The sequence below is a fragment of the Microtus oregoni genome, unplaced genomic scaffold (assembly GCF_018167655.1).
Source record: "Microtus oregoni isolate MIOR12 unplaced genomic scaffold, Mior012 000004F_ref0000308, whole genome shotgun sequence".
Lineage (NCBI taxonomy): Eukaryota > Metazoa > Chordata > Mammalia > Rodentia > Cricetidae > Microtus > Microtus oregoni.
In genome coordinates, this window is record NW_024543063.1 from 56235271 (window position 1) to 56248835 (window position 13565).

Sequence of the window (13565 nt, forward strand, 5' to 3'; positions counted from 1 at the left end):
CTCTGTGAGTTTAAGGTCAGCCTGGTCTACAGAGTAAATTCTAGGACAGCCAAGGTTACATAGAGAAACCTTGTCTCAAAATAATAATAATAAAACAATAAAGCATGTACTTTTATGCATTTCCTTACATCCATCCATTCATTCATCCATGTAGCCACTTACTAGCCCTTCCGACTTCCTGTTTACCCATCCTTCAATTCATCTATTTATCCTTCTATCCAGTCACTAATGTATCCACCTACCCACTGATCTATCCGTCTACTCATCATCCATCCATCCACCTATCAATTTATCCAGCCATCATCCATCTATCCATCCATCCATGATTTGATATGTCCGTCTACCTCAACCCACACTATGCAGAGTGTACCAGGGGACTGAGGGACCTTCCTGCTGCTACCTGATGTAATCCATAATGAACTAGCGTGGCTACCACAACCTGGTGCTCAGGTGGCTGTTCTTGTCCCAAATATTTTGGCAGGATTTGGACTTCTCATGGCAAATTCTGTTCCTGTCTCCCCAAGTCCCCAAGATGGCTAGTACCCCTCCCTCAGCTGCTGCTGTTGTTTACAGAGGATACCCTGGCCCAGTAAAGCCCATGTTCCCTGATGATATCTGGGAGATCCTGGGGGAAGCTGAAGGACTGGACAGCTTCCCTGCTCCCTGGCCTCCGCATACTGCAACTTTACTGGTGCCTCTTGTGCTCTGGAGCCCAAGGCCAGGTCCGACAAGATTTCTGCAGAAGCTGTGGGTTTGCTTAGCCCTTTTCTGGCCCCGTCAGACTCCTTTGCTTTCTTTCGGGCATCCCGAGACTCTCACCTAGTCCAGGAGTTCCCATTCCAGGCTCTGCTTCTGGGGAACTTAACCTAAAATACCCACATTATTGGCTTGATATTCCCTCGGTGATATCAGAACTGGGTTGGGTGTGGATCAGAATCCAGACACAGGAAGGCTCCCAGGAGAAATGACATAAGAATTGTCCCACTACAGCTGTGTCTCTGCATTGAATAAGTCTTGCTAGATTTAATTACTGAGGGTGGCAGAAGAACACGTTCTTAGAATGTACAAGCTTATGTCCTGGGGCAGGAAAAGACAGGCCTATCCCAAGAAATGAATGGGCCTTCAGCTGGGGATCAGGGGTAGGTAAGGGAGGTAGGAAATGATAAGAGAAAAGAGGTCGATGTCAAAGCAGAGGGCCTGTCACGATGCTTTGAGCCAAGGGCTGGGCATCTGTGAGTCTGTCTTACACACGTTGTCTCTGATGGACTGCTGTATTGGGACAGAATATCAGAGTCGGCAACCCTATACCCTGGCTGGCTCTATAATATAGCATGTAAAATGATACCCACTTATTGCCCTTTCCTTTGGCCAACCCCAGGCTGGACCTGTCCAGAGACTCCATCAACTGGGCCCAGTACAGTAGAGTTCCCTAGGGAAGGAACTATTGTGGCCCATAAATAGGTTAGGCGGTCAGGAAACAGGAAATCCTGAAACACAATGAAGCCCAGTGCACAGAGGCTTCCTCTAGGCGCAGGATTGGTCTAAGGATGTAGCTGGGGCCAAGAGCCTCTCTCCCTGAACTAAGACTCCCTGATTGCTGGTCACATATACATGCTCTTACTACAGCCTTCAGGGACACTCGAGTCTTGACCTCACCCTGAGGGCAGCTCAGGACAGGCCGTGAGAAGCTAGGACAGGCAGTGGAACAGCAAGGAGAAAGTGGGCACCTCCCAGATGAGCCCTGGCACCAGGCCAGTAGGGGCTAATGGGGCAGCCAGGCAGGGCTATGGCCCTCTGTATGAGCCCTGGGTACTTCTTCCAGGCCCTCAAGCCACACTAACCTGGCCACCTTCAACATTATCGTCCTAGGTTTCCCAAAGGCTGCAGGAAGATCAGGCTGTCCCTGGCCCACAACAGTGGACACGGGATGTGCCCCCTTATTAGAGAATCAGGCACTCTGGAAATGGATGTTTCAGAAAAATCATAAAGCAGACAGAAAACTCAGTGTCCTATCGGACCTCCGTGTCACACACAGGGCAGGTGAGATGGCTCAGTGGATAAAAGTGTCTATGGTCAAGCCCAGTGGACTGAGTTTGAGATCTAGGAACCACAGAGAAAAAAGAGAGAACCAACTCTCACAAATTGTCCACTGACCTCCTTATTCATGCTGTGGTGTGTGTGTGTGTGTGTGTGTGTGTGTGCATGCACGCATGCGCACAGAAAGTCAGATGGGGCCACAAAACATCAGGATGTCAGGGCTGCTGGAGACTTTTCTTTGTACTTCTCTGAGCTTTTTATATTTTTTCTGCAGTAAACTTGCAGTCATTAAAAAACAAACAAACAAACAAATGCCTAAATACCCACATCCTAAAATAGAGGATATTTTCTATCTCCAGCATGGGCTTTTAAATGAACGGGAAATGTGGATGGAAGGCTGTTGGAAAAACAGGATACAAGGCTGTATACATCACATGTGAAGGATGAGATTGTGAGACAAGGATCGGAAGGAAATGGTAACATCATGAAGGCCTTGTCACCTACAGGACAGTCTACCTTCCGGGTAAACCAGGCAGCCCCAGCAGTCCTGGCAATTCCATGCTCACCAGAGAGAATTTTATTGTCATTGCCACACCCTTGACTGAGCCTTCTTACAGCACCCAGTCATGTAGAAAGGTCGGGTGCAAACACTGTCTGATGGGTGTGAACGCCATCTGGCTTACGGGTTTCCCGAGATTTCCTTTAGTGTGAGCATCTGTTACTGCTCAGAACACATTCCTTTCAAAGCGAGTGACAGCCACCAGCAAACTTCTCCTCTAAACCTAGCACAGCATTAACCTGAGTCCAATATTGCTTTTTAAAGTAAAGTTTACCTATGGCAATGTTGTGGTCTTAAGTGTATCACTTGATAGATTATAACAAATGTCACTATGACACAGAGAGGGGGACTTCAGGAAGTTACCACCTGCTCCCACCTGGCCAATCTCTGTCCACAGCAGCCCCAGAGGCAATCATCCTTCAATCTGCACCATGAATTCACTTTGACTTTGTGGGGACATCTTACAAGGGAGAGCCTATAGTGTGCATATGTCTGTGCTTGGCTCATCCATTCGCCACAGTGTCGGTGCCATTTACCTATGTGGTTGCCTAGTCTGCTGATTTCTTTCTTTCTTTTTTTCCTTTTGCTTAGATTTTCGAGACAGGGTTCCTCTATGTAGCCCAACCTGTCCTGGTACTCATTTTGTAGACCAGGCTGGCCTTGAACTCAGAGACCCTCCTGCCTCTGCCTCCTGAGTGCTGGGGTTAAAGGCGTGCACCACCACTGCCTGGCTAGTCTGCGGGTTTTCATTGTTGACTATTTACCTAGTATCAACACAGATATCTTGTTCATCTGCCCCCTTGTTGATGAGCACCCAGGTTGCCTACCGCTCTGTTAAGCATGAAGCTTCTATGCAGGTCTCCCTGAGAATGGAGCCAGGCTCTCTTCATATCTGCTCAACACTTGTGTTTCTCTTGGCTCACCTAATTTGTTTTTTGTTTTCCTGTTAATTTTGTAGAAGCTCTTTGATTATTAAAGTTGGATGCTTATCACACACACATACACACACAGAGCTAGACAGACACACACACACACATTGGTGCTGGTTTAGAACACACAGACACAGACAGACATACACAGAGACAGACAAATACACACACACACACACACACACACACACACACACTGGTGCTGGTTTAGGACACATAGACACAGACAGACACACACAGATACAGAGAGACAGACAGACACGTTGGTGCTGGTTTAGGAGGGGAGGTAGAAGATTGACAGGATGGTAGCTTCAGGCTTTGCTGAAGGCAAGGCTTTACTGAGGCCTAGCGTTGATCTGCATACCTTTCCCCTCCAGCCCCCTCCAGCCCCCTCCAGCCCCCTCCTGTCATGTTTCAGGCTCCACCTCACTCATTCTGGGCTTCTTTCCCTGTCTACCATTTTCCTGCTGCTCTGACCCCTGCAATCGTACACTTGGAGTCTTTGTCTCTTAGAGTCGCCTTTTCTGTAACATTATCCAGAGTTCACCCAATTTTCCTTCCTACATTGGTTTCCTAGGCTATTGTAACAAATGATACCAGACACTCAGAGTCTTAAACATAGGACATCTGTTCTCTCAATGGTTCTAGGACCAGAAGTCCCAAGTCCAGCGTGTAGGGGGCCACCATCCAAAGGCTCTGAGAGAAAACTCCAGTGTTTTCCAGTCTGGTGGCTCCATGTGTTATTTCTTGTCTCATGGCTGCCTCTGTCTTCACATAACTTTCTTCCCATTTTGTCCTTGCCTCCATCCCTCTCTTTCCTTGAATGTGCTAGGGACATGCTCTACCTGCCCCTGGGTCACATCCCCAGCTCTACTTTGTATACTTTTAAAGACATTTGCTGTATCTGGCACCCACCTGGATAATCAAGGATGACCCCCATCCCAGTATTTAATGACATCTACATGAATCTTTTCCCCACCTAAGACTGCATACACAGGCTCTAGGGGCATATGTGAGAGGGAGAGTGGAAGGTGGATCCCTGAGTTCAAGGCCAGCCTGGTCTGAATTCCAGGACAGCCAGAGCTACACAGAGAAATCCTGTCTCAGAAACAAACAAACTAACAAACAAACATCCACCAGAATGAAATACTCTCATCCCATGCACTTTTCCTCTCAAATCTTAATCCATTACAGCATCAAACCAAATTCAAAATTTCATTTAAAGATATTCTCAAAATAGGCATGATGCCTGTAAACCCAGTACTCAAGAGACTGAGGCAGGAGGACCATCACTGGTCCAAGGCCAGCCTAGGCTACACAGTGAGCTCCAAGACAGCCTGAGCCACCAGATGAAACTTCACTTCAAAAATCAAAACCACAAAAACAAAGCCAACCAACCACAGAAGAAATTGTTCTCTCAGAAAAGGTTCAAATGTCATTATCCACCCGAGACATAGATGAGACTCTTGGTACAGTCCATCTTGAGGCAAATTCCTCTCTACACAAGAACCCAGAAACCTAGAAGATGTGTTTCTTTCTTCTAAAATACCATGCTGGGAAGTCACATGACAGACGCTTCCATTCCAAAGGAAAAACAGAAGGAACGAGGAGACACGAGCTGTTAAGATTTGAATACGGACTTTCCCCCAGCAGCACATGTTTTGAGCACTTAGTCCTCAACTTGTGATATTCTCTTGGGATATTAAGAAAAATGTTCAATTTTATTTATGATGTGTACATGTGTATACGTGCTGTGGAGTAATCCAGCAAATATGTGGAACACATTGTGGATATGTATTATTCTCATTGGTTAGTAAAGAAGCTGATAGGCAGGACAAGAAAACTAAGGATACTGGTATAAAAAAGGGTGGAGTCAGGGAGGTGCCAGTCAGCTACCAAGGAAGCAGGACGTGTAGAAAATGAGGTAACAAGCTATGAGCCACATGCGAGGCATAGATAAGAAACATGGGTTAGCCGGGTGGTGGTGGCACACACCTTTAATCCCAGCACTCGGGAGGCAGAGGCAGGCCGATCTCTGGGAGTTCGAGACCAGCCTGGTCTACAGAGCTAGTTCCAGGACAGGCTCCAAAGCCACAGAGAAACCCTGTCTCGAAAAAAAAAAAAGAAAGAAAAGAAAAGAAACATGGGTTAATTTAAATGTAAGAGTTAGCTAGTAATAAGCCTGAGCTATTGGATAAGCATTTATAAGTAATATTAAGCCTCTGTGTTGGTTACTTGGGGGGCATGCAGTTAGCATAGGAAAACTCTACCTACATATAGCATGCAACGTGGGGCCAGAATTTCTGTGGAAAACCTGACAAAAGTTTAAAAAGAGATTCTAGACACACAAGAATTGAGTCGAGCATGACTTCTTGGTAGCTGCATTTTCTCTGGTGGGCTCTGTTTGCTGGTGGTGAGCAGGGTACCACTCCTTTAAGAGACAGCTTCCTGGCTTGGTGTTAGTGGCAAATATGGATGGTTCTTTTAAGAGGCCCTACTACCAAACATTTATATGGTGTTTATGAACAGCAGGCGGCACTACTCGGTGGTGGCATGGACCCAGAAAGTTTCTAGAGTTGGGGCAGTAAACATGGCTTTCAGAGCTAGCAGTAAATGTGCTTGCTGCTGCAGGTGGTGCTATTTCTGCTGATACAGCAACCTCAAGACCTTGTGGGCCCCCTATGTGATAGGGATTGGTGCCAGTAAGCAAGGCTCCACCCCAGGTGGCTCCTGCCCAAGTCTATCTCTCTTTCTCTCTTTCATCCTTGGCATGGTTTGAGTAGACTTGAGTCCTATCCTAATCTCTGCAGCACTTGGGTTCCCAACAGGCAATTTCTTCCTCTGCAAGACAGACATGCCGCGAGTTTTCCCTGGTCCCCGGTCACTTCTCAGGCCCTTCCTCAGTTTACATTTTATCCTAAGCAGCCAGGGAAGTCAGATCACACTGTGCCAGGAACTGTTCCAATGAGCGTTCAAGTTCTTCACACAACTTGAGTGTGCTTTCCAACAGCCCTGTGAGGCGGGCAAGCATAGGGAAGAGTTTGGTAACTTAAGACCTGGTTGCTTTGTGCTGGATACACCCCTTTTCTAATACTAGTGACTGGAAGCCTTGCCTATTCATACTGTACACAGACTCTTCCTGGAACAAAGCACTTGGCAACCTGAGAGCAAGCAACCCAGGACCCACACCTGCATCGAGCAGCACACACCCCTCTCTGAACAACGGAGGAAGTTTCGCTTCCCCTTAACGACCATCAAACATAGTTCACAGCCTCTTTCTGTAAGCTAGGAGACCAGAAAGGCCAATAAAGACCCAGCATCTCATCACTCTGGGTGTTTCTCATGAAAACACTTGTCATCAGATTTGGGGCAGCTTGCACGAGCCAGGACACTTTCCCGCCGAGATGCTATGCCTGCCAAGCCCTTCTCCAAATAAAGTTTGGGGCGTCAGGAATTGGATATATTTTTCTGGGGACATCATTCAGTCCTCCATACTCCCTAATGTCCTTCAGGCCTTCCCACAAGTGTTCCCTGGTCTCATCTTGTAAAGTGCACACACGCACACAGCCGCCTGAACTCTCAGGTGCACACAATCTGTGGTTGGCTGATTTATGGATATTTATTGGTCTTTCTATCAGAACATAAGCTTCATGAAGACAACTTTTTTTTTTTTTTTGGTTTTTCGAGACAGGGTTTCTCTGTGGTTTTGGAGCCTGTCCTGGAACTAGCTCTTGTAGACCAGGCTGGTCTCGAACTCACAGAGATCCACCTGCCTCTGCCTCCCGAGTGCTGGGATTAAAGGCGTGCACCAACACCGCCCGGCAGACAACTTTTTATTTTAATTTTTTACATTTTATTTTAGCACAGGGTTTCTCCATGTAGCCCCAGCTGTTCTGGAACTTGTTCTGTAGACCAGGCTGGCCTTGAACTCAGGGATCTGCCCATTTCTGCCCCACTGAGTGCTGGGGTTAAAGGCTTGTACCATCATCCCTGGCATGAAGACTGATTTATTTTTAAACTATGTTGGAGTCCCCATGCACAAAACAGTGCTAGATACATGGGAGACCTGAGGAGATATTCTACAGCAGAGAAAGATGAAGGAGCATGTGGTCCCGCATGCTACACTCAGCACTCAGCTGGAGGCTATGCATGTAGGCAGTGTAGGAGCCCAGAGGAAGGGGATGAGACGCTCTGTTCAGGACCTTGTCCCTTGGAACCTCCACAAAGCAGCTATTTGAGCTGGGCCAGGTGTGGAGGAGAGGTATGGGATTCCCAGAGCAGGACCAGAAAGGGAGGGGTTGTTGTTGGGAAGGACAGAGACTGGAAGGAGGGAGAGAAGGGAGAGTATGAAGCAGAGGGGCAAGCGCTTCCTTAACTTGTGGGCGGGCCATTGTCCAGCTTGCGCTGGGACACTCTGCTCTCATCATAATATGGAGGAAAGCATCCTGTCTGAGCTTCTCCTACTAGGATCCAGTTTGATGACTCCCTCCAAAAACTGTGGGGCGAGGGAGTCCCCCACTCACTCTCAGTGGCTATGTCTGCCAAGGGGCCTTAGTGGACTGGTCCTGGATCTATTGGTTGCAAGCACCAAAGGTTCAGCCCAAACTAGCTTAAACTAGAAGGGCATGTTGCTGTCCTGGGCCTTCAGGGCCCATCTCATGAAGCATGCGTCCAGGACTTCGAGACATCAGTAACTGGGTTATGCCTCTGCTGGTCTTTTCCAGCAATGGCTCTTGTGGGGTCCCAGAATGACGACATGGCAACCAGCAGTTAGCTCAAGACCAGCAAGCCCACCAGAAAGGGACCCCAGTAGCAGCAGTTGTGTTCTGAGATTCAAGCTTGGATCAAGCGCTGATCTGTGAACCAATCACACTGGTCCTATCCCCAAGTTCTGACCCTGATCCATTCACACATCAGTGGGGATACTGAGAGTCCAGCAGTGCCTGTGGTATCAGGGCCAGGAGAGAAAAGACAACCAGGTGAGAGGACTCAGCGAGAGTCCACAACTCAAGTCACCTGTCCCGAGGCTAACGTGAGGTGAGCTGATGGGACCGATCACCTCAGCAATCTCATTCACTCTGGAAGACAGGGCCACTGGGTGTGGCAGAGCTGTCCAGGCTTCTCACCTGCCTGTCAAACATTCTGTCCAGCTTCCTATAGCCTCCAGGGAGACTCTGTCCATGCCATAGCCAGGAGAAGCAGACATAATCCCTAGAACAGCCTTCAGTCGGAGACTACCAAATTTGGTAATAGGTAGGATGACTGGAAGTGGTGGTCCCCATCAGGTCATCTCCCAGGGTGCATCAGTGCCGTGAATCTCCCTTTTCTACCAGTAGTAAATAGCCAGGTAATAGGCCATTCATCTGTCTGCTCTTCTCTTCCCACTCCCAACTCCTGTCTCGGATCATCAGCAGTGACCTATGGCAGCTTCGTTGGAATTCTCACCTCAGGCTTCCCTCTGGGGACGGCCAAACTGCACTGTGGGAGGGACCTGCAGCTGCTCTATTGATTCCCCAAAGGTGACTCATGGCGTGACCCATGTTGAGATACAGAGCAGCTGTGTGAGCCAGAAGCATTCCAAACCTGAGGCCAGCTGTTGAGGAAACGTTGAGGAAACTTTTGCAGATCTGCATGGGGGTTGGTAGGATGGAGAGGTGTACATCAACTGGCTGTAGAACCTTTAGGAGGTCACCTTCATCCCTTCTTTCATGGCTTGCTGCCTGCCATGAACACATTTCCACCAGAATGGAGTAGCATAGAGGGCATCACAGTTGAAACCTGGAGCCTCGGTGGCAATCCTGCCTAGCGTGCAGTCCAAGTAGGGGGTTGTGGATGTTCCCTGGCCACCTCATGACTCAGTGGTGCCCCTGGCTTCTAATCTAGGGCCATGAGTCCCGTTCTCCTTCCTCTGGTTCCCCATGCTTGGAAGTCATTCAGGGGCTGCGTCTGTAGCCCCAGGAACAACTGGGCTAGCTTCATGAGTGGTGGAGTTTTGGATCCCTTTCCCTCTCTTTTCCTTTGCTCATGCGTTTGAGAGTCCTCTGGCTCTCAAGTTTGTTCATTTTCAGGACTGTAAAGTACGCCTTTGTATATATAAATGCCATTGTGTATTAGTTCCCCAATTGATGGACAGTTGGTTTGTTTGCAATGTTTAATTTTTCCCAGTCAGTACTGTTATGAGAATCCAGGACCTGGCTTTTCACAGATATATGCATGTATTTTGTTGAATAAAGCTGCTGGGCATGTGGTATCTCATATGTTTAGTTTGGACAAACGATACCAAATGTTTTTCTGATGTTATAAAGTTTCTTTTTGGTTTATATTGATTTATTTTGCTCTGTTTCCATGCTGAAGATAGAAAGCAGGGCCTTATATATGTTAGGTGAGTGCTCTACCAGTGAGTGATGATCCCAGCTTTTCAAAGTCATACTGTTTTGGTCTTCACCACCACTGTATTCAGTTTGCCCTACATCCATGTCAACACTTACTACTGTCATCTTTTGCACTTTAGCCAAACTGGCAGATTGGGTGCTATGGTACTGGCATCTTAATTTCTCTTTGCCTGACAACTAGTCTTTGAAGTTGGATGTGTTTTCATCTTTTTATTGGTTGCTATTGTTTTCAAGTAAAGTAATTGCCAAGTCATCTGTGAATGTTTTCCTGAGGGTCTTTGCTTGTTTGTTTTGCAGAATTATGGATGCAGATATAAGGGTTTTGCTAGACTAGCATTTTCTCCAGGAGCCTTGCCCTTCCTTGTTGCAGGTATCCCTGATGATCACCACGAGGTGCTTTCTAAAGTAGTCTTTGAAGGTTTGCTCACTTGATAAATCACAGCCCCGGGGGGAAAATGACTAAATCTGAATTAGATACCTTCACCTCCTTTCTTCCCCCTACGGAGTTCTGCTGGGTGACTGCCACGAACACTCAAATTAGAAATTGCTGAGGTCATTTCAGGCTATTGTGCCTTCTTCAAATAGTTATTTCCTTGTTTAAAACAAGGAACCAGGAAACATCAGGTAAAGGCAGTGCTCGCCTGAGAACTTGGGCAGACAGGGACTCCCTCTTCTCCAAGGACTTGTTTGGGAGAGGAAAAAGAATAAAAACTTGCCTAGATTCCAGCATGGGGGTGGGGAGCAGAGAGACTAGAAACACTTAAATACCAAATGCTGTAATTATATAGTCTAATTTGGTCATCCAACAGATGACCAAAGAATCACCAAAAAAACAAGACATGGGGCTGGAGAGATGGCTCAGTAGAGCACTGGCTGCTCTAATAGAGGACCCGGGTTCAGTTCCCAGCACTTGATTGTTTACAAGAATCCATAACTCCAGTTCCAGAGGCTCTGCTTGCCGTCTGCCGACTTCTGCCGGCACCAGGGGCACATGCAAGCAAGACACTCATCACACACACAAATCTAAATAAAGACATAAAATGGTTTTGAAAAAATAAGATAAGGCAAACTTATGCAGGAGAATACAGACTGAAGAGGGAGAAAGAAAAATCCTCAAACAGGGATGGGCAGATCAGAATGCCACATGGTGGATATGTCTCTCTCTTGTAAACACATGCTCTATTTTTTTTTTTTTTTTTTTTAGTTTTTCGAGACAGGGTTTCTCTGTAGCTTTGGAGCCTGTCCTGGCACTAGCTCTTGTAGACCAGGCTAGCCTCGAACTCACAGAGATCCACCTGCCTCTGCCTCCCGAGTGCTGGGATTAAAGGCGTGCGCCACCACCGCCTGGCCACATGCTCTATTTGAACCGGCCATAGCCAGAAGTGAGAAGGGGGCGGACAGTGGAGAGGACAGTGGAGTGCACAAACTTTCTACATCATTCGAATCACTTAAAAACCCATACACATTTATTATTCTAAAAACAAATTGAAAGTGGAAAACGTTGAACTAGAGAAATGGAAAGTAACGCGATCATCCTGAGAAACAAACGTGTGCAGTCATTTCCTCTGAGTACTTCACTGTTCCCTCCAAGACCACCCCAACTTCTGAGCCAGGCATGCTCAGGAGGCTGAGGCAGGAGGATCCTGTGTATGAAGCCAGCGTGGGCTACACAGTAAGATCTTCTCTCCAAAGAACCCCGAAGCAGACCAAACAAGAAATCTACTCCTCCCTGCCTCTCTACAGTTGGGGTGTCCCAAAGTGAAAAGCTAGTCATGGGGCAGGGGTGTCTCCTTCAGGGCTTTCCTCTCTCACTGTAAGGACGTACATACGGCAAACCCTTAACCGAGCTTTCTGTGGACCTTCCACAAGCAAGCCTGGAAGGGTCATAACATTTTCAGAAGACCTCAGAGCATTTGAAAGCCTGCTCTCCCCTTTCAGTTATTGCCCGGGGTGGCAGAGTGCAGGCCAGAGAACAACCTGCAGAAGTTGGCCCTCGGCTTCCTCCAGGTAGTTCCAAGAATAAAACTAGGATCTTCAGGCTTGGTGGCAAGTGCATGTATCGGATGAGCCATTTTACCAGCCCTTAAAACATGCCCCCCACTTTTTTGATAGTTTCTTTGAGTAGCATTGGCTGTCCTAGAACTAGCTCTGTAGCCTCGAATTTAAGAGCTCTGCCTGCCTCTGTCTTATGTGCTGGGATTAAAGATGTGCACCACCATCTCGAGGCTACAACACATTTTTGTAGTCAGCAGAGAAACAAGAATACAATCCAAACTGGATTCTATTTCTTTTCACGTCGACATAGTTGTAAGATTAAATTTTGTGCGTGCAGTAGTTTGAATAAGAATGGCCCACACAGGCTCATATATTTAAATGCTTGGTCATTAGGGAGTGGCACTACTTGAGGGGGATCAGGAGGTGTGGCTTTGCTGGAGGAAGTGTCACTGGGAGTGGGCTTTGGGTTGTTGTTTGTTTGTTTGTTTGTTTTTTTTGATTTTTGAGACAGGGTTTCTCTGTAGTTTTTGGTGCCTGTCCTGGAACTAGCTCTTGTAGACCAGGCTGGCCTTGAACTCACAAACCCTCCTGCCTCTTCCTCCTGAGCGCTGGGCTTAAAGGCGTGCGACACCGCCGCCTGGCCGCTTTGGGGGTTTCAAATGTTCAAGCCAGGCCCAGTGTCTTTGTCTTCCTGCTGCCTGCAGATGCGGATGTAGAACTCTCAGCTACTTTTCTGGTACCGTGGCTGCCTGCCTGCTTCCAGACTCCCCACCATGATGCTGGACTCACCTCTGAAACCACAAGCTCCAATGAACTATTTTCCTTTAGGACTTGCCATGCTCATGGTGTTTCTTCACAGCAATAGAACACTGCCTAAAACAGTGTGTGTGTGTGTGTGTGTGTGTGTGTGTGTGTGTGTGCCTATCTCTGTGTTACATGTTTACAGTTTTTAAATTGCATACATTATACTTTTTAATGAAAAGACTTGGGAATACAGGTGTCTAGGGTGTCTTCTTGTGCATCTTGGGCAAGCTGCTTGAAAGAAAAAGACAGCATGCATTTCAGACCGGGGCCCACATGGTCACTGTCGTTACTAGACCTTCTGCAGAGACGGAGCAACGGACAACAGACATGGAGGGGTATGGCCAAGCTGCAACAGAGCACTGTTGAAGCAGATAGGAACCGGGTCAGGTTGGAAGTCCTTAGCCTGCAGGTCCTGCAGTCTGTTCTCAGCAGACGTCAACGTGTTTGCTAAGTAGACGAATGCACTGGAGAGTAGGCTGTTAGCAGGGCCTGATCCCCATCCGGTGGGGACAAGGGTGTTTACTGAGTGGAGGTCAGTTTTTATGTCACTTAAGCCCTCACTTGCTGTGTGACACTGGGCAAACTGTTACCCTTTGCTGGGCCTCAACTGCCCGTCGGTAAAGGGAGGCAACCCTCCCATTTGCCAGACTGCATGGGGCAGATGAAATGTTCCAAAGGTCACAGTCGTACCTGGAACAGGAACAGAAGATTTTCACAGGCAGCTCGGGGACGGAACTGCCACTTCTTAGAGGTTCAGGGAATGTCAGCTTGGCACAGGAAAAGAGGGGGTGGGGCCAGCCAATAACATGACCCGAAACACAAACAGTCCCCCGAGAGGGGCCGAAACTC